General features: G+C 36.8%; 1 protein-coding gene across 1 annotated transcript in view; it reads left to right on the forward strand.

Moving 5' to 3' along the window:
- Positions 1–21865, forward strand: part of SHISA9 (shisa family member 9) — a 151189-nt gene that overhangs the window by 11041 nt on the left and 118283 nt on the right. The window lies entirely within an intron of this gene.

Raw genomic sequence — 21865 nt, forward strand, 5'->3', positions numbered from 1 at the left:
TTTTTTTTTTTTTTTTTTTTTTTTTTTTTTTTTTTTTTTTGCCACTACGTTGCCTGATAAATTCATCAAAAACATGAACTTGTTGAATTGGTCTGTACATCAAACGTGATTAAAGTGTGCTGAGTGCACATGCATCACAGTGCTGGAAAAGGCTTTAGAAAGAAGAACTATTTAGAAATGTTTCCTGAGCCCAATATCTTAGCAATTTGAAATTCTACAGCAGAGTTCTGAGACACTGTAAGAATGCAGGTATTACTTACAGAAACTTTCTCAGTTCAGCATTACCAATTCTAGTGCTGGAAAAGTGACTTCGTGGGGTATTTTTAGAAGTAAATTAGCAAAGCTCAAGTACAGCTTTCACTGAACTTCTATTCCAGATCTTTACTTACACAGAGAAAATGAAGTACTACAAACTTACAGCATCAGACACTTTGGTATATATATTTTAAGTTCTCTTTGCTAAGTTACCACTTTCTACCTACTAGCTATCTCAAAATGAAACATGAAAATTTGATACTAATGTACTTTTCACAGTGGTCTGTAGATATGAAGAGGGCAGGATAATCTCTTAGGCAGTATGTACCATTTCCATATTGCATCTTTCAAAATATTGACAAAATGCTGAAGGCCCAACATTTTAATAATGTTCTAATTTAAATATTCATTTTCTCTACTGCCCTCCTGAAAAAACATCTTGCTGGTGCTGCCAACCCACTCTGGAGGTGTCTCTTCACCCCCTGCAAAGGGATGCTATGTCAAAATGACAAACTTTCCTTGATCTCTGACACTGAAAAAGAGTATGTTTCTGTCTTTGGACTGTTTATCACCAGAGAACAAAGGTTTATAAGAACAGCTATTTGCCAAAAGCAATAGCACAATGGAAGGCCAAAGTAAAATTTATTTTCAGCACCTTGCAGTCTAAGCAAGTACAGTTTGAGTTTTCTGGAACTCAGAAAAGCCATACTGGGCGTCCTGGAAAAACAGACTTTCTTTTCTGTGCCCAGGTAAATCCAGACAACCTCAACATTTATTAGTGAAGGCTGCTTTGTCCTTAGTGGTTGTTAGTTGCCATAATTTTTTCCTGAAAATGTGCTTTATTTAGGATTACTCTTCCATTATTTTACATCACTTGAACACCTTAGAATGGAACAGTGCTTTGTAAACAAGCAGCAGTTCTCTACCTAGAATTACCACATATTAAATACAATTAAAAAAAAAAAAAAAAAAGGCATTTGTGAGTTATATTAAAAACGAAACCAAAAGCAAATATTTCTACCGAATTTGAGATTTTGTTCATCTCTATTTAACTTTCACAGATCTTAACAGAGCAACAGCATTCAAGATTTTTTTTTCCTACTCACTGTGTTAGAGGTCAGCAATTTATTAAACTTGGGATTATAAAACCACCGCATCGGGATTTAGGAGCCTTTCTAGCTACATGCTTTTTTCTGGAAGATGATTGCTGGTATTATTTCTGATTCATATTTTATGATGGCAGAAAGCAGCACTTACGTTAGAATTGTCCACAATCACTTTTCCTAATGAGCAGAAAAAGCTCAGTTTCTACCACCTTGCACTAAGGTATTTAAAGCATTCATGCAGAATCCAGAGATTCAGCTGACTTTAAAGGGAAGTCAGTTTGAGACTAAGGTGAAACTTTCAAGGCGAAATGCTAGCTTTTAGTCAGCTTGACATATATGGGTTATTTCTTCTTTTTGAATTTAACACAAAGTGTTGCACTATATCAAAATAGCCCATTTTAATACTAGTCCAGGATTTGCTGCATGCACAATTAAAACAACTTCTCCTTGTCTTAAATATATGCAAGGGAATACTGTGTTTGCTGCTGTATTTGGTTGTCAGTTGTTCTGGACGAATGCTCATTACAAATGCTAATGCTGAAAACAAAGCTAAGATGTTTCTATAACTGATGCCTGATGATAAGATAATTTTATTCTATTTTTTGTTTCTTTGTTTGCACTGGACAGTTAGAATATAAAGAGGAGAGTGTTTACCAAAGTTCTCACTTACTGGAATAACATTTTGTATCACGTGTTCCTGTGCATCTCCCATGGCTATAACATGAAGCTCAATCTGTTTTCCTGTGAAACTGTCACTAATTTGACACTGTGAAAATGCAGTCAGAATTTGCAAGAGTTTTTTTTCCCCCCAGTCTTTTTCACCCTTTGTGAATATACTTTTTTTGTTGTTTAATGCAGTGCTCTTTGGCAAACTAATTAAACTAAAAATTTAAACATAATCTGATATGGACAAGTTTATGGTTCAGTACTGCATTGTCTAGGCATAATTCCTGCTTTTGCTCCCTGGAAATAAGCATCCAGGCTTACTGACAAACTGGTGAACTACTGTCTTTGAAATGCAAAGCTTTTGGAGTACATAAAATACAAACTAATTTACTTACTTGCCTAGTTATGAAGCAGCAGACAATGTGCAGGTGTTACATAATAACAGACTTCTGTTGATAGGGGCTTCAAAACAGTATTGAAAACATTGCTCCAATAACGGATGCAAAACGCAAAGGACTGAGCAAATAACTTCATGCTTTGCCTCACTGCTATCTAGGTTGCTGGATTACAGTAAAGTGCTTTTTTAGACCTGATTATATACACAGGTCCAGCCCAAAGGAACTGGACTAATTCTACGTAAGTGTTAATTGACTGTTACCTCCTCACTCAGAAGGACAAAGTACAGGTAGAAAAGCTGACCTCTAGAGACAAGGCTCCAGCCATGTCTTATGAGCAAAGAGATGGAGAGCACCAAGTTTCCAGCCAAAGTACCGTGACCAAAAGAGAAGTGAAGAAGTACTGCTGATGGAGTGTTCTGAGACAGTAAAGAATGAGGTAGAATAAAACGGCCATTAATTGGACATTATACTTAGTTCACAAGAAACCACAATGCTGTGGGAAAGGAGAGGAACTGTAGTCAATAAGCATGAGGAATTTGTTTCCATCTGAAGCCTTAGTTTTCACTAGTATGCAAAAATTAATTTTACCAATTCATAACCTACCCAGGAAGCACCTAAACACTGTTAAAAAAGAAGTTATACTTTATAGATAGTTGCTGACCTAAAAGCTAGTAGGCTCAGATTAGCCCTGGAAGAAGACTACTTAGTGTTACATTTTGGACAAGGAAAAATTTGACTTTTAAATTACATACTTTACAAAAGTAATAATCTAAGAAAAATGGCGCAGCATCACCATAACCCATGTAAAAAAAAAAAAAAAAAAAAAAAAAGTAAATATATACATATATTTTTTAAACAGTTTCCGGTTGAGGTTAAAAACAGCACAACCATCTTGAGACCACTATTAAAACAACTTGAAATTAAATTCTGGATACTGACATCAACTGATATTATAGTATCCAGTAGAACTTCAAAGCATTAGCAAATTGATGATAGAGTTTGTTATTTTTTAATAGATTTTTAAAAATTAACAATACTACAGCGACGGTGATAAGTATTACAACTTCAAACCTCCCATGCTGGAAACACAATTTCCCATAGAACTTTCCATAGAAATGCATATTTAGATTCATTCCTTTTTCAACCCACTCACTCACTGTTAATGGCAGTGATGTTTAGTCTGTTTTGAATGGTTGTTTAGCCTCATAATTATTAATATTAAAATGTTGGTAATTTACATTCAGATTTTAATTCAGATTCATGATGCTGATTTTTGAGAACCTTCTTGTAACACCAAAGAGTAATTAACTTCCTTTAATATCCAACCTGATAGTGAGAGCTTCTGAGTTTATTTAGGAAAGATAAAACATGAAGAAAAATGAAGTATCTCATTAAGCAGTGACTGTGGTACTTTTCTTTAATTCATTAGGAAAAAAGGATAATTTTGAAGTTGTTAATATATACTACACACAATAGTTTTTCATTTACAGCTACATCTGTCTTCACCTAGGTACATATGTCAGAACATGACTAGTTCCTTGCTTTTGGGATCATCTTGTTGGCTTAATCTAGAAATGAAAAAATAAGCTTAGGCAGTTAAACACAGTTGTTGGCACGAACAAGGACTGAGTATGCTGGGTCTATAATCACAGAATCACAGAATTGTAGGGGTTGGAAGGGACCTCCAGAGCTTATCGAGTCCAACCCCCTGCCAAAGCAGGTTCCCTACAGCAGGTCGCACAGGTTGGCATCCAGGCAGGTCTTGAACATCTCCAGAGAAGGAGACTCCCCCACCTCCCTGGGCAGCCTGTTCCAGTGCAACTGGATCCAATACAACTTTGAACTTGAAGTTACTGCAGAAGTTCACTGGCTTTCTTCCTTATTCTATAAATATTTCTTGGTTAATATGATTTCATTGGAAAAAAACCAATACAAATGTTGTGTACCCTTTCTGCAGTTTTAGTCAATGAGATATGTTTTGAACAACAGTAGGTTCATAAGCTTTGTTCAATTAACCATTTCTATTAGGACTCAACAATGAAGTTTTTCCTGTCTTCATTTATTGTGCAGTAAGATTAATTAGATTACATTACTGTCTTGCATCCTATAATTTAGGTTTAGTGAGCTTTTTATTACAATATGTCAAACTTATCTGAATTAAAGCATTCATCACAGTAATACGTATTTGGGAGAAATACAGTTAATCACTGACATCCTTCAGTGGCAGTAATTAACATGATTATCAAATTATGAAATATTTTATAATGAATTTTAAAATATTGAACAATTAATTTATAAACCAAAAACAGTCATAGATTCACAACAATAGAACAGTACCGCAGTAACAGACTATTACCTAGTTAGTTCTGAGTCACACAACAGCAAACTTGAAAAGTGCTTATGAATGATGACACTTATTTTGATGTAATCAGGTGCAGATTCGAGTACTTTGAAATGCTGCCCAATGGCACAGAGATGTATTTTACATCTAGCAGACGAAAAGTTCGACTTTGGAAAATAGTTATGCTTCTCTTAAGTTTCTCTTGAATCCGCTTTTACTTCTGTACCGTCATCATAAGTATTTAATAAGGGTTTGGTTCCCCAGGCAACTGTTATTAAGTATTGATAAGCCAACACTCATCTGAAAACAAAGGCAATCGTTAGGAAGAATAAGCATCATGCACTGTTTTGGTGCCTTGCCACGTAAGTCTTATTTGTTAAGTGTTATTAGTGAAGTACTATTCACATAACATCAATTTAGTATCTAAAATGGTATTTTGTTCTTGGAAAGGTAAGTTGAATAATACTATTCTCAACACTGCATAATTTCCAGTGCAAAATATTCCCATTTTTCATCTTAGCCATCAGCAAGGTCCATCATCAGCGCTTCATATCTGTTGTAATCTTTCTTGCAGGAAATCTTGATTTAAAAACTGATACAGTAAAGAATGCCAGAGTAATAGGATTCATGTTTGGAAAACAACAACAACATCATCAACAGCCAAAAACCTAACAAACAAAAAAAACAAAAAAAAAAAAAAAACAAATTAAAAGCACCTTTTGCTTTCACGGTCAGTTTGCCAACATCACACAGACAAACTGCACTGCCTTTTCTGTGCCGAAGCAATATTGTTTTCTAACTGCTGGCTTACTGGATCATCTTTCTAAATCTCCTAGCTCTCAGCCTCATGTTTTGTGTCAAAAATCTTAGATTTATAACAAAAATCATAAAAACAGACACCTATGTATCAATGGATTCATATCTATGCATTAGGGGCAAGCATAAACTATTCTAAACTGATTTATCCACAGTTAAACAGACACTTTTATGAATGTTCTAAACTTTAACACTGTATTTTAAATTTTGAAATGCTGTTGTCAGATTACTTCTCTTCATTTTTTAATGCAGGCACACCAACTTTGCGAACCACAATCAGTACAGTAGTTACAAAATAAAGTAGAGAAGGACAGCATACATTAAAGAGCTTATGAACACACATTCCAGTATTACAGGGTGATTGTGGTATTCAGTGAACATTGGCACAAATTTCAATCTATAGTTTCAATCAAATGATTTTTAGAAGCTTCGTTCCATGTTCTATATTTATATCATAGTTTTATTTGAAATATGCACATTGACTTTATCTAACAGTAAAAAGACTGAAGTCAGCTAAGGGAACTGAGTGCTTAAGAAATTGCATTGCTGTTGATTTGATAATAGGAACAATAGTTGAAAAAAATCTCTAGTACCATCACATAAAACTGCATTATAATCACTCACAGATTATTACAGGGCGTGTTCTAGTTTTTTATTTTATATACAAACAATTGTCATCTTCAGTTTTTAGTCAACACATTTGAATAGCTTTTAAGAACTTTTCATTAACATACTTTTGTTTGTAACTGATACATCTAAGAAACATATGTCCACATGCACAGTTTAGGGTTATAACTATACTTCTGCATTCACAGTGAATTTGTAATATAGTCCAAAATAACCCAGTCATGTTTTACCAGCTAATCCGTACCAAGGAAAGGAAATGCATGTTCAACATACAGCTATTCATGCACACGTGAGCACAAAGGAGAGAGCAGGTGCACAACAAAATCTGTATACCTCATTAGGGTTAGCAATTATTTGTTTACCTGGAAGCATCCACAATCAAGTTCCTCAAATGCAGATACATTATATCCTGAAGAGTTTGCTGTTAACTATGTTATTTTGGCTTTTGTACTCCACAGCAATAGCTAGGGACAAAAAAAAAAAAAAAAAAAAAAAAAAAAAGAACAAAAAACATACCAGCCTTCTCTGTGTAGCCAGTTGCTCTTTCAAGGCTTACCCTGATTATCCCCTATCACAATCACTGAAACACCAAGGTTTGAAAAGACCTACAAGATCATCCAGTCCAACCATCCACCTATCACCAATAGTTCTCACTAAACCACATCCATCAACACAACGTCCAAAAGTTCCTTGAACACCTCCAGGGTCAGTGAATCCACCACCTCCCTGGGCAGCCCATTCCACTCTTACAGAGTGGTCACTTTTGAACTGCTTTACTGTTTTTTTCTTAAAGTGTTCTTCGTGCATTTCTTATTGCTGCTTCTTCTGCTACCTGTAACAAGCTGAGTTTCCTTAGGAACAAGTAGTATTTGATGATGTTAATTTCCACTGGGTTAGAAAGCATATGGTTGACCATTCTGGACAAAATTTGAAAATACCACAGTACAGAAAAATATTTCAAGTGTCTCTATTAGCATTTTGTCTTAACAACAGGGCACTGAGGATGAGCTACTTCAGCCATGAATTACTGCAAGCTCATGGACACAGGTCAGAGATGGGTCAAGCACAGCCTTCTCCCAGGGGCATTACAACTCACTTTGGGCTTCATACCTATCTTACTGAGGAGAATCAGAGTTTTGTTATTAATCCAGAATACAAGATATAAAGGGACACAGGGTATTTTTCTTGTATCTTGTGACCAAAAAAAAACTTTCATACAGCTTAGAGGATTCAGTGATCGAGGAGCGAAAATGTGTGTTCATTGCAAAGAGTAGTGAAGGCTGGGCAGAGCAAGCAGTGGAAACCAGGAAAGCATCCAGGGAAACCAGGAGGCTGGAAGTGGTTTCCAGGTAGACGCACCTTCCAACTCAGAAGAGGCTGGGAGGCTGCAGATAAGGAAAATGGCCATGCCCTTGGCACAGATAACAACAGAGCCAGCCATTTCTGCTTCTTTTCCCTCCATGCTCCTAACCTTCAGCAGCAGAGCTGCTGCATCTGAACAGCCTCTGCCATCTTCAGGATGCAATCCAGGCCTGAAGGCTTTCTGCATGTAGTGAAATCTCAGTGCCTGAGCCTTGGCACAATTTAGGACTGCAGGTGGCAGCTTTCACTTACGGCAGATGTTCTGAAATTTCTCTGGGCACTGTAGAAGCAGAGACCTGTGCACAGTGGGGAATTGTTTCATTCAGGCCTCTCCTCTCATGGAGGAAACAAGTCCATGTTTGGGAAGGACCATTGGCCAAAAGCAGACTCAATGGCCAGCAAGGTTGGTCTGTGTAAAACAATGTGGTTCTCGACTCTGCAGCAAATGGAGATGAGTTCTTGAACATTCTCCCATTAAAAGGAATGAGGACTACTGACAGTAATTTTAATCAAGAGCAGAAGGAAACATCATTACTTCCAGCATCAACCAGGAGCTAAACTGGGGAAGACACTCATAATTTGCGTACCTGGCTCTTTCTTTTATACCCCTGAAGGTTGTAAAGGGACAAAGGCTGTGTTAGATGCAAAGCAGTTCCTGCTGGGGACAGGGCTGAGGATCACGAACGGCACTGCTTCCTGAAGAGCTCTGCTCTACCTCATCAGATAACTACCTTCATACAGATTTTGTATTTATCATAACTCATGTTTTTCATGGCGAAACCTCTCTCCCAATTCAATTAGAACAGTTTCAAGTTTATAGTCATAGCTCTGTAGCTGAATTGCCATTAAATACTTAAACTAACTCCTATAAGGATTTTTAAGCAACATCATTTGCATTTATAATTCATTACTTCTTTCCCATCCCTTTAAAATTACTTTTCTTTTGTTCTTGCTTTTTGTCCTTGCTGTATATCAAAGCACTTAGGAAAAGAGGTAAAATTTCTCTCAAAAATAAATCTTAATAATTAAGATCTTGCTCTTAACAGAAGAGCAAGATCTCTTCTATGGAAAAGATCCATAGAAAAATCAGAAAAATAAGTCAGCTTACAATCTGTAGGGTAAAACATTTGCAGAAGGCTTATTCATAGATGCTTAATTAAAATAAAGATTTCTTTAAGAGCTGTAATGAGCAGAACTCATGTAGGTATCTCCTTACTCTCTAGTATCTGTTCAGGGATTACCTTGAGTCCACAAGTTTGCACATTAAAGCGCAGAACTAAAATCTCACTTCTGTGTCCAGCTTGTTATTCCTAGTCATCGCAAGCTGTGATTGTGATGGCAGAATCCAGAGGCCAAGCTTGGATAGTGCTTCTAGCAAAAACAGTAACAATTACCAGAAACTTTGGAATCTTGAATATTTAAATTTAAACTGTGCTTCTCTGCAGATGTTCACATTTTATCAGATATATTATAGAAGATGTATATAAAATTTAACTTCTTTTTTATTAGGAGGCTCTTTCCCTGACTTGTTCCTTATATTAATAATTTAGCGCACCCACCCAGAAGTTGCATAATGCCAATTCTTTTTCCAGCTGTGACTCTATGTCTTATAGAGGGGTATAAATAACTGTGTGCAAATGGATTAGCTCTATTTCCTCTCTGGATAAGCAATTTATAATAGGAAAAAACAATGCTGAAGGACTCTTTTTAAGTGCACATAAATGACACCCTTTAAAACATGATGACCTTGCACTGTGTGACATTTTAAAGCCATTGACATTTACTTAAGAAAATCTGGCTAGAAATATTTGGAAGCTACACCTTACTTCCTATGTGACACCTTATCTCCGTTTCTGCAAATATAGTGACATAGATGAAGATCAACCCTGTAATCAGAGAAATGCAGTTAGAGCTATGCTGGAATCTGGTGATAAACTATCTGTTCCATGCACAGAAATCTTTTTCATTCAGATTTTGTAATGATCAGAATTGCTCAAACTTTTTTTCTTTTTTTTTTTTTTTTAAAAAAAAAAAAAAAAGAAAAAAACACCTCTCATGTAGTCTACAAGACTGCACACTAGCACCTCTTCATCTTAATAACTGATAAGCAGTACCTCAGGTTCCCCTGGCGTTTCTTGATTTTACCTGGACAAAGAGTAATATGCTCTGGCTTTCTACAGAACCATCTGTTCTTATATAGTGATCAATCAGCAAACAGCAGAAAAACAAACAACTACAGAGTTGGGGCAAATAGGATAAAAGTTACTACAGGGAGTACCAGATAGACAAGAAGTGGCATTAGCTGTGTTCTCTTTTAAGAGAAATAAAACCAGAGTTATTTACTGAGAGCAATAAAATGCTGCAGGGCATTGCTAGCATGAAATTTGGCTTCATAAATCAAGTAAGTATTGAGATGCTGCTCTGAGAGCCTGCAACAGTCAAAAAGAGAGATCCAGTCATCGACAGTTGGGAATACCAACCGACCAACAAAAAAAAAAAAAACCAACAAAAAACAAAAAAACAAGTATAGAAGGATCTATGGCACAGCCCATGCCTCACTGATCAATTTTCTATCAATCAGGATGATGCACACTTTGTAGGCTCTAAATTAATTGTATAAGAAAGTTTGAAGGGACTGGAGATGTATCCAAGGATCTTACAGTAAACCCAGGCTCAAAACTTAGCAGATGTATTAATTGCCAATTATTTTTGTTTTGACCTTAATGCCGAGTATGCTGAAGCTTCCAAGTGAAAAATCCAGACAATAGTTAATGCAGTTCAAAAGCAGCATTAACCCTTCTCTATGGCTGGCAGTGCTCTTGGGGAAGATGATACTGCACAGTTTCAAGGATGGAAAAATCAGATGTGTTCAGCTGATGAGCACGATTACAGACAGAAGTCCTAATTGCATATTTTTCTGTCTGTATCTCTGTATTTAGAACATTTACTTTCATTGCAGATCTGTAGACTACAGAGTTTGAGATCAATGCACCCTGGAAGTTGGTGAACTAGTAACTTTGGGAACATTTTTCTTAGATAATTACTGACAGCTCTTAACAATTTTGAAGGAATTAACACAAGAGAAATAATTTTGTCGTATTTTTCACCCAAGTAAATTAAAACTAGAACATATGCATGTCATACTCTGAAATCAGATGTGCCTGAATTCTGGCAGCCACTGTGTCATGATCAATACTCTATCATCTGAAGAATCCCGTTAGAATATTTTCACTTGCAGCCACAGATTTCACTAGATATGACCTGCGTGAGAAAACTGCAAGTGGTATCCAGGTTGCTTTCTGTCTTGCAGATTTCATAGCAGTTGCAGCTCCTGTTATTCTCACCAGCTTTCTTTTAAGATGGCAGTGCATTCTTTCTTAGTATGTGGGGTTGAAATGGGCACATATTTTCTCTTGCTTTGAAATAGTTCCTGACACCTCATCTGTATAAAAGATGGTGACAGCTTACAGGTGATGAAGAGATGCATTTTACAAGGAAGATGTCAGAAAGCACACGGGCTGAGTTCAATTGAAAGTGCTGAAGAGACTAGTTTTTTGGGGAAAAGGATTCAACTAGGCAACGTGTACCTACATAGCTCACAAAACCTTCAGAGCAGAGTGCAAGCCAGCAGCACAGCCTTTCATTTCTTGGGGAATTCTACCTTGGACCAACCATTTCTTTTTGTAACAACTGTATTTATTTGTAAGTGTTTGGACAACAACCATATTTTAATTTTCTTTTTAAGCCACAGATAAGTAATATCAAAAGAGAATAAAACAAAAATGAGCCTGAAAAATCAGCTCATTTTACAATGGTAGTAACAATTCAACGCTTTACTCAAGATCACTCAAGTGATTCAAAAGCAGGCCAGGCAAAAAACAAACAAAACAAACAACCAAAAAAAAAAACTCTCTCCACCCTGTATCTCAAGAATGACATCATTGTTCCAGCTCAGTCTCTTTCACTTGATCTAATTTTCTCCTAGCAAAGCTTTTCTTGCATGTTTGTGATTCTGCATTTCTGTGCCTGACAGTAGTAATGAAGATATGCCACAGTTAGTGACAAGGCAAGTATTTTTGAAAAATTCTGCCAGAAGAGATGAAATGAAATACCAAATACTTGACATTAGCTTTTGGAAGTGATCACTAAACTAGTGAATTTATGTCATGCTCTGTAACTTAAAGGAAAAAAAAAAAAAGCACCCAATAGTTATTTAAAGGTAACCATTAATTAAGAAATAAAATAAAATCGTAAAAAGAAATAAAAAAAAAAAAAAATGGGAAAAGTAACTTGCTGTTAAAAAGATAAGGATCCATAAAGACAATATGGGAAAAGACAGCATGCATTTTTTCTCCATTTCAGCACCCACAATAGCTAAAAAAATTGTTAAGCAGTTTTAAAATCTTGAAGTTGTGCTATCTGGTAAGAATACCACATTTTTAAAAAAACAAATAATTGTGTTTTCGTACATTCTTTAACAATGAATGTCTGTATATAGTCTATAATCAAATTTGATGTTTCTCTTCAGTCCCTATTCAAATTTCCTGAGTTTAGGCCCTTAATGTACAAAGTGCACATAAGATGCCACAGTATTCAACATAATGTTCTCATATACAATATTCTCAGTGCTCCAATGACATGGAGTCAGAAGCATAACTTGAGAGTAATTCAGTTCATTTTTTCCTCAGCTGCTTAAGCAACCCTCATTTTCCTATCCCTTCTGAGCATCACTTCAGAATGATTTTGTCCATTTGTTTATATATCTTTATATAAATCTAGTAACAAGAAGTGCCTTCTGAGAGATTCATTTTCTAATATTATGCACTATCATGTTACTATCATAAAATTCCCTGAACTAACTTCTCATTACATATTCTGAAACAGGCAAACGTATTTCAGCAGCAGCAGCATCTTTTGCCTGTTACTTACAGTATTTTATAATTACGGAAGTGATTGGAGCTACAGGTACAGAAAGGTCACGAAATTTGTACTTCTTATCTTAGGAATTAATGCAGATAACATGTAATCTACAGTAGCATACTGATTCAGAAGCACTGAAAATCAGGTATTGTCTTTCACTGTCTTTGACAGTCTTTGAATTGAATCCACTGTGTTTTAGATAAATATGTTTGAGATGGGATAGTATAATTTGTATCAGTGTAATACTATAACAATTTCAGAAATATAATACAATAAACACTACCATTGTTTATATAATCAACATATTCCCATCTAATAACCCAAGGATGCTTTTAACAATCTATTATATCACTTGTGCTAACATTATTACCTACTCTGGGTACACTGAAATGTAATTTAAAACAGCAAGAACAGAGCACTAGGGATAAGGAAATGCTGATCAAAACCTTAAGGGTTTCTTGAGGTCACAAACACTTTTGCAGTCTGTTGGGCTGGGAACTGCTGACTGAGGAGCGCTTCCCACTTCCCCTCCAATTCCCAGTTACTAAAAAAACAAACAAACAAAAAACCACAAAAGAAAAACAAAACAAAACACGCACCACAAAATAACACTTTGAAAAAGTTAAGGATCAGTACCAATTTGGATCTCCTTTCTGGAAGAGAATGGGAGATATGGCTTTCTAGGATGCATCATACTTAAACGAGAGTACTGAAATATTTACAGAAAAGGCTACAATGACAGGCTACTGTATTAAATCATACTGAATAAATGAGTACACCCGGCAGCGATAGCTCAAAAGTCACATAAAAACCAAGTGCAACAAAGAACTCCTTTTACTGGTATGGATATAGGATCTACAGAAATCATTAGTAAGAGAAACAACCAAAAGGCGTCTATTAAATGGAAAATAGAGCTTTTCACTTCTGGGTCCCCTGTTTAAATACAGGCATAGTACCAGTTCAACAGTGGCTAGTTTGTACATCTGCAGCCTAACTTATCCATCACTAGATTTCTAATCCTTTGAGCATTAAATATTCTAGAAAGAAACGAGCCTGCCAGAGTTCTTAGTGGTGTCAGTAAACTGTTCTCTTAAGCGGACAAGCTTGCTAAAAACAAAGATGAGTATTCATTAGCAAATGTTTAATTTATGAACACATTTGGTCCTAAGGAATGAAAATACAAGTCTCTTAAACACTAGAACGCTAAATTGAATGTTGGGTAGAATTATTACTTTGGGGAGTGAATTCTGGGATAGGCTGAAGAGTAGCTGTCAGGTACAATGGGAGCCGCTGTGTCCTCAGCTCGCTCACTGCTACAACATATTTAGGGTGTAACATATTTAGACTCAGCGGCGTACCAAAGTTCCCTTACTGTGTGAGAAGGGAAAAGTAGATGGGCAAGACTGTGATCCACCAGCAGCATGCTCGCGGTGGTCAGCTTCCATCTTTCATCACCTCTAAACTATAAAATGCAGCACATAGGAGAGCTGCATCTTTATGAACTGACTTCACAGTTATGAGTAAATGAGTTTTACAGATAGATCTATGATCTATAGTAGAAGTCCTATAACTTTATCCAGCAGTTTCTATCACCAATATGTGGGCTGTGAAGCCAAACTGCTGACTGACCCTCCTGTACGGAGTGTTGTATTTCTGGGACTTTTTTTTTTTTTTTTTTTTTTTTTTTGGATGATGAATGCTTATTTCATTTATCTTTACTTGCTTTGGTATCATACACTAATACAAACCAGAACTGTAAAATATGCTGATAATCTAGAGAGTTCTGTTAATCCCTAAGTACTAATAGGAGAAGGGAAAATACTCATGGAAACAGTGTATATTGAAGATTCTGCTTTCATGTGAATGCAACTAAAGCTATTCTCTGAAGCTAATAGCTCAAGTAACAATATGAGGAAACTCAGTGTGAGTGTGAAAGAGAGAGAAAGAGAGTGTTGTTTGCTCCATGTTCAGTGGGTCTCGTGTAATAAGCTAGCAGTTCCATTTATTTCTTAGCAGACAAAAGTCTACAGTAGGAAATCCTGATTCTCCCCTCTGCTAGCTACACATCTGAAATTCAGCAGCGAGAGTAAAGGCTGAGTTACAAGAGACAGGACTACACTTGTAAAGCTAATTTATTTTTTGATTCTATAGACAAATATATGCACATAAATTCCATCAGTTAATTCCTTGAATATCTCCGTGACTGATCAACACCCATGTTTTTCCTGAACTATTCTGAGAATTATTCTGATAATTCTAGAACTTTGATCTTTTAACAGCATTCACAAACTGATACAGGTTAATAGCATGTTTCTTGAGAGCAAATTAATGCTTTACAGTTTTCAGTAGTTACCCTAATTTATAAGTCATAGGCAAGAAATAGAAGATACAGTTCTAGTTAATTTTTTAAAAGAAATCAAGATGATTCTCACATACTGCTAGCTTATCTATAGCAAACATCACATGTACATGGCATAGCACAGACAAGTAGTGAACATGTGGTAGTTTGGTATGGCACAGGTTTTATTACCAGTAACTTGAGGTGTCCAGTGATTTTTTTGTTTGCATAAATAATGCATTTCAAAAGCCACATTGATAAAACCTCTGTACACAACCACAATTACAAATAGATCCTGAAGAACTATTTACAATTGCCAATGCCAAGAAAAAACCAACAACAACAAACAGTAAATCTTACTCTGATCATGTATTTTAGCTCCATATTGGCCAAGATAGGAACCATTTATTATAGCTGTAATACTTAAATATGGTAGATAGTACAGCAGTAATAGAAAGTATCATAAGCCTTGGCTACAGCAAAAAAGAACAAGTCCAAATACAGCAACTATGGATGCAGAAATGAGGGAAGAAAAAGATGCCTACCTTTAGTAGACCTCAAGCACATAGAAGTTTCCAATGAGATCCCCTTGCCTTCACTGCCAACCCTTAAATGAGAGCTGGAAGGGATGGGTGGATCCTGGTTCCACCCTTTCATCACTCAGTGCATTGCATTGCATGCACCTGAGCTCCCCTGGGCTGGCCCTGCCTTCCCACCTGGTACTCTATTACTGGCTCAGGCCATGACTTAGCATTTCCACTAAATCCACCCCTTCATGCTATGAACCAATGATCGAGCAGGTTGAAGGTAAGCCCTTTCCATTACAGTGATCCTGTATGCTGCAATGCTTTGTACAATTTGCCCATTACAGTGTAGACTGACAAAATGTAAGAAATTGATGATTGATTCACAGTTGAGGTTTATCTTCCTTTGTGGGCCAGTACTCCATGGTTCTTCTGGTGGTACATAGTTGCTTAGACCAGGGAAGGTTCAGCTCATGGCAGCACACCTTATACAGACTATGGACAACAATGTCAGGCCCATTCCTGCTGAAGTGCAAGGCTTGGGGTGAGAGGAGGGCCAGGAGTTTGGTGTAAGTGACCAGAAGTTCCCATAATAGGAAAGGCTGCACAATATTTTTTGGGAACTGAAGTGAGCACCGGAGATTGCAGTCCTTGAACAACAAGAGCAGAAAGTTGTCATAGTTGTTCTCGTAACAGCAACCCCAGGTAGTCCTGGAACACATGAGGAGCCATGATGGCTGGCATTCCTTCAGGCTGCTGTACAGCACATTTTGACTAAAGAAAATAGGCTGTAAACCAGGATGTAAACAAAAGACTCCCCAGATTTTCCTTTAGTTATGGTCAGCCTGTAATAACAAGCTCTAAATGCTGTGGGAAGTGCTACAGATTTACGAGTCAACAAAGGTAGTAGCAATCTTTTTCAATTGCTATTTTTAATACTTCAGTAAAACAATACAATTTAAAATAATTCTTAATTAGAAAGGCTCTTTTCATGTAAGACAACTGCAAGTGGTATTTGTGTTCTTTTTCATGACACAATATCTGACTCTAGTATTTTCTCTCTCTGGATCTGTTCTAGTCTATCTTTTTTCTGTCTTCCAATCCTCCTTCTAGCGTCTACATGTGATCCCTTTGTGCATCTGATATTACTGATCTAATTCAGGATTTATTTTTTTACCCTCCACACTTTCAGGATGGAAAGCATTTTTAACATAGTTGGAGTGAGGGACGTGTGCATAATCCCTGCTCTTATTGCTGTAAATACATACTGTAGGAATGGTTTTAGTAGTGGGCACTGACTGTCTCTAGCTTGATTGAAAGCTGCTATTCTTGATACATCTGTTTTCCTTGACTTCAGTCAACTAGAGATTGGGCCCTTTGAGAATAGATAAAAGCTAAAAAGATTGCAGTGCCAAAACTGTGTGTAGTCAGTAGAGAAAGATGATCATCATTATAATACTCAGCAGTTTGTAAACTCATTAACGTTTGCAGAGAACATGCTGTTTTACCCGTGACCTATAGATTCTGGAAAGCTCAGGACAATTGCCACTCTGAGAAACGGCAAAGATACTGGGGGGAAGTACGATGAAAGCAAGTAGTCCTATTCAATGGCATGTATGGCAATAGTTAACACAAGCCGCAGGAGGAATGTCTCCTCCCAAAACTTCTACATATCTGCCCAGAGCTCTACCTTAAGTAAACGTGTCGCATGGCCAACAGTTCATATGGGAACTTCTGCTGTTTCATATGGGTGCAAGTGCCCCAGTCAGTAGGTGCCAGTGATGCCTATAAAAACAAACTATGCAGTAGTAGGTCAGATTAAGAAAGCAATTAAGCTAGAATGCAAAACTTTTGGTGTAAGGCCATGTTTATATTATGTTAAGAAAGTCATCCTTCCCATATTCTGAACCACTGATGCTTCTTCAGCTCTTTCTGCAAAGTTAAGTAGAACGAAGCTTTTTGTGGCATAGAGGATGATGAGGGGGCAGTATGCCTTCCATCTGTAGCACACCCACAGGTTTGTTATTGCTCTTCTATTAACGGCATGACAGAATCATTAGCTGTGCAAATTGTTTTCTTATGTAAGAAGAGAGTGTCATATTGTGATGGCTCAGGGGGGAACAGTAGCTCCGGGATCACTCCTGTATTGGTGTCAGTACTGCCTCTACCTGCCAGGCCCTACTGCTGCTGGCTCACCCTGCCCTCACAAGGCTTCGTAATCACCTAGCTCACACTGTTCTGCCATGAAAATTTAGTGTGTGGCGCAAACTGTCTTCTAGCAAATCCTGCACTTTTGTTGCTTTTTCCTATTTAGTTCCAGCTGTCTCAGAACCGAGACCTGACTGGTATTTGCCATACACCATGCTCTCCTCTGCAACACGCTACAATTACAACAATCCACTGAAGCTCCTTTGAGCATCCCACAAAAATACATAAAGACAAACAAAACTATTAGAACTACACAAGCTGACCTCTGATTTTCTTTCTTGTTGATTTCCCAATTGCTCAGAAGTACACAAAGGAAATCCATTCACATATTTCAGTGTACTGACAAACTTGCATTGATAAAATAATTGTACACTAATCCTGTGTGCTTCACATATGTATACAGACATAGTAGATCAGGAAATTCACCCTGGAAGAGCTAATCAAAGGTTTTAATCTGACTAGTTCATTTTGTGTTCATCTCTTCTGTTTTGTTAACTTAAAAAAAGTAATAAAAATTTAATCCTTCACTGTTTTAGTAATATGATGACTATTTCAGTCATAGCCAAACAAAATAATATGCCTGCTTGCCCTTGCAGGAATTTTAAATAACTGTTTCAATTCCATGCCTTGAATAAAGTAGTTTATTTCCTCAATAACGTGAGGAACAAACAAGAGAAATGTGAGCTTGTGCTGGCATTTTTCTCAATTTTCTGATGTTGTCTTAGAAATCTTTGGATACAAATAATTCTTTGTATGTGCATAAATTGTCTCCTGTGGTAAGGTAATCCTGAGTCTCTGAGGAGCTCTGTGAGGGAGGTATGGGAGAGCCAAACCAACCTTGTGTTTTTTAACTGAAAACCATTAACCCATCAAATTGTCAACAGAAGTGAGGTATCATTCCAAAAAGCATAAAAGGAAGAATGGGAAACAAAGTGGTGTTTCTTTCACAGTCATTTTTCATTTATGACCAGCAGAGTACCAGCAATGGTAATGCAAGCCCTGCCAGGGGGAGAGAGATCTATTCTCCAGGGTGCCACGTTGCCATTAGAAGTTTTCACAGTGAAAATAAACAGATGTTCCACTTGCCGTGGAGCCTCTGGACAGAAAGAACTTTTACATTGCTTCCTTTTGAAAGATGCAAACACAGTCCTTTAAAGGTGTGCATCTGTTTCTTTGTCTTTTTTTTCCTCCCTTTTTTTCTTTCAGCAGCCAGGCAACCCTCAAACCAACGGAGCAGTTGCAATGACCACACTCCGCAAAGCATATATATCCAGCTTTTCCATAACAATTCTATCTGAATAAAAATGAAATGCTCCGTTTCCCTTTTTCTGTCCTTTTTTTTTCTTTTTTTTCTTTTTTTCTGACAAACATTTCTAATGACACTTTTATAGACGTATGTAACTTCTGAACTTCTATTATAACACCATTCATAGCATCACCACTGTCGCCATGGAACACACCAGCGAGAGAGTACCTTCTTTCCGTGCAGCTGTTCTAATAGCAAATTTCAAAAGGATATAGATTTTAATTAATTGGAAAGATTTACTGCAGAACGTTAAATAGAATCATCTGATGGATTAGAAAAAGCCCAGTAAGCCATTCACAACTTATGCCAGGAACCAGACTAATTCAACCTAGAGAGCTGAAGACCTCCTTCTTTGTTCTGCACATTGTCAGGCTACAAGATGAAGCACTATGACAAAAACGGAATTATAAACCTGCTGCATTATAAACGGAGTTATAAACCTGCAATTCAGATCTTTTGCCACCAACACTGACAATAAGATTGGAAATAGGAATATGCTCAATGACCTTGAAATGAAGTCAAGTATAATCATCCTTCAGAATCAAAAACTCCTTGCCTTGAAAAGTTCTTGAATACTCAATGCTTTTTATATATACGTGGTTACTTGATGTTACTATTTGTACTAGCTCTACAGAAAAGTAGATCACTAAATATTGTTCTATAATATGTGTATACATAAATATATGTAAATCCCACTTAGGATTCAAAGATGACTTTAATTAGATTTCAGGGAAGTTACCTCCCATGATCTCAACATGCCATTTTGTATGAGAATTTTCAAACTGTAGAGTAGAGTAAGGGTATGGCACTTGAAAATTACATCATAATTTGTCTGTCAGGACCAGCCTGACATTGAAATGCTTTTAAAGACAGTTTAATCCATGACAAAATTGTCCTGATGTAGGACTAAGAAAGCATGCTTTCTGGGGTGTGCCAGGACAGTGTCACCATGCTAGGGTACTAGAGATTGCTGAGACCAAAAGAAGAAAAATAGGAAAAAGGCATTACAGATAGCTAATCACTGCCACTATGCTTCTGCACTCCCTTTTGAAAAGCTAGAATTCTTCCCAGAAGTGTATGCATGGACTGTGAATACAAGGCTTTATCATTTTAGGTGTTCTTGATGTTCTTCTTACTAAAGACAATCCATCTCCAACTCTCTCTTTTCCGCGGATTGTCCTTGCTGCAGAAAATACTACTGATAAAATACACAGCAGTGCAATCCAGTCACATCAGCTAGCTGAACAGACCGAGATCTTTAAGTGTCATGTAAGAGTTTAACAGTTTTGTACAGTAGGTGCCATATAAGACAGACAGATGACCTAATGACTTAGAGGAAAAAGTCAGAAAGCTTGACTCAATTCGTAAAGTTTTATAACTGATTTCCTTGGTTCCACCTTTCTCGTGGTTTAGTAATTTAAAGTCTTTTATTATTTCTTCCTTGAATATGTGGGTACTGTGGCCACAGTGTCACATACTGTCCCAGTGCTCTAAGTGGCTGTGCTACTGCAGCTGGAAATGAGAAAGTAGGTGTGTGCTTAGCACATTTCCATGAATCTGTAACCCTGGCTGCCAGAAGATTCCACAGGACTTCTGTTTGCCAACTGTAATTAACTTTAAATCACTTATCCTTTCACAAGGGAAAAAAACCCACAACTGTTCTAGGCTGGACCTAAGATACAGCTATATAAACAAATAATGTTTGTGTGTCGCTGTGTCACCTAGAAAGGGCACAGAAACACACTGATCCGTATTTCAGTGAGAAACAGAAATTCTAGTCTGGAGCTGAAGTCAACAAAACAATCCCTTTCAAAAGAATTTTCTAATTCATAGAAAAATGGTAAAATGACAATGCAGTAGCTATCTTGCATAATAATTGTGCATAATAATTACCTAAGTTAATACAACTTTAAAAAATGCTGTATTCTTCAAAGTCTTCATGCACACACAGTGCACTACATATTAAATAATACTAAGAATCAAAATCTAGGATGTAAGGGAAGTTCAGAGGATGTCCATTCCAAACCTGTGCTCTAACTATGTCTAAATAGATGAGGTTGTGCAGGGCCACATCCAACTAAGTCTTGGTTAGCTCAGTGAATTCTGTAACCCCACTGGGAAACCTGCTGGACTATTTAACCACTTTTCTGCATATCAGCACGCTTACTGCTTGCACTGATGCATGGGAGCCCTTTGTGTATGTGTGAACTCTCACTTTCTCTTGTAGAACTTCATGAAACTGACTACTGCAGCTTTTCAAAGTTCAGCTGAAGATAACTCAGGTGGGATTGCAAGCCAGATCTGCTGGTAAAAGTGAAGTTTCATCTGCCCTTTGGGCACTGCTCTTACTGTGTGCATGCCTTTGGGAGGAAATGAGCATAGCAGATTAAAAAGAAAATAAAGTGCCCACCCACAGATTTTCTGCCTTTTATAAAGTGTGTCCATGACTGGTGGACTCAGATGTATTGTTCAGCAAATGTAACTATTTTTTCATATTAGCATTAAAAAGAAAAGCAAATTCAATTCAATTTGAGACATGCTAGAACATGATTTGAAGCAGACTGATTAAAGTCTCTCAGTCCAAATTATGGTATATATAAAGTATATAATATGAAATATTAATCTGCTGCTTTCAGACCAAAGAATCAATGCAAGTTTATTTTCATAGACAATAAATGAAAACAGCTTTATGTAGATTTAGGAAAGTTCTTGGATTTGTCAATTAGAACAACTAAATTCCCACTTCTCCAGAACAAGAGCAAGAATCTTCCGAACTACACACTCAGCTGATTTTAATTGAATTCTTTAATATAACCTATTTTTCAGCTTTCTTCTTTCAATACTGAATAAAAAGCATAAATAATTTAATTAAAAAATTAAATTAGGAGTAATCAATTTGTAACAGATTTATGAAACAACATAATTGCTCTTGCACAATATTGAGTGGCTACACTTCAGTCCATTTAAAAGACAGATTTCCTACATTACTGTAGTGATT

This window comes from Lagopus leucura, unplaced genomic scaffold (assembly GCF_019238085.1).
Source record: "Lagopus leucura isolate 7727_CA_CO unplaced genomic scaffold, USGS_WTPT01 Super-Scaffold_760, whole genome shotgun sequence".
NCBI lineage: Eukaryota > Metazoa > Chordata > Aves > Galliformes > Phasianidae > Lagopus > Lagopus leucura.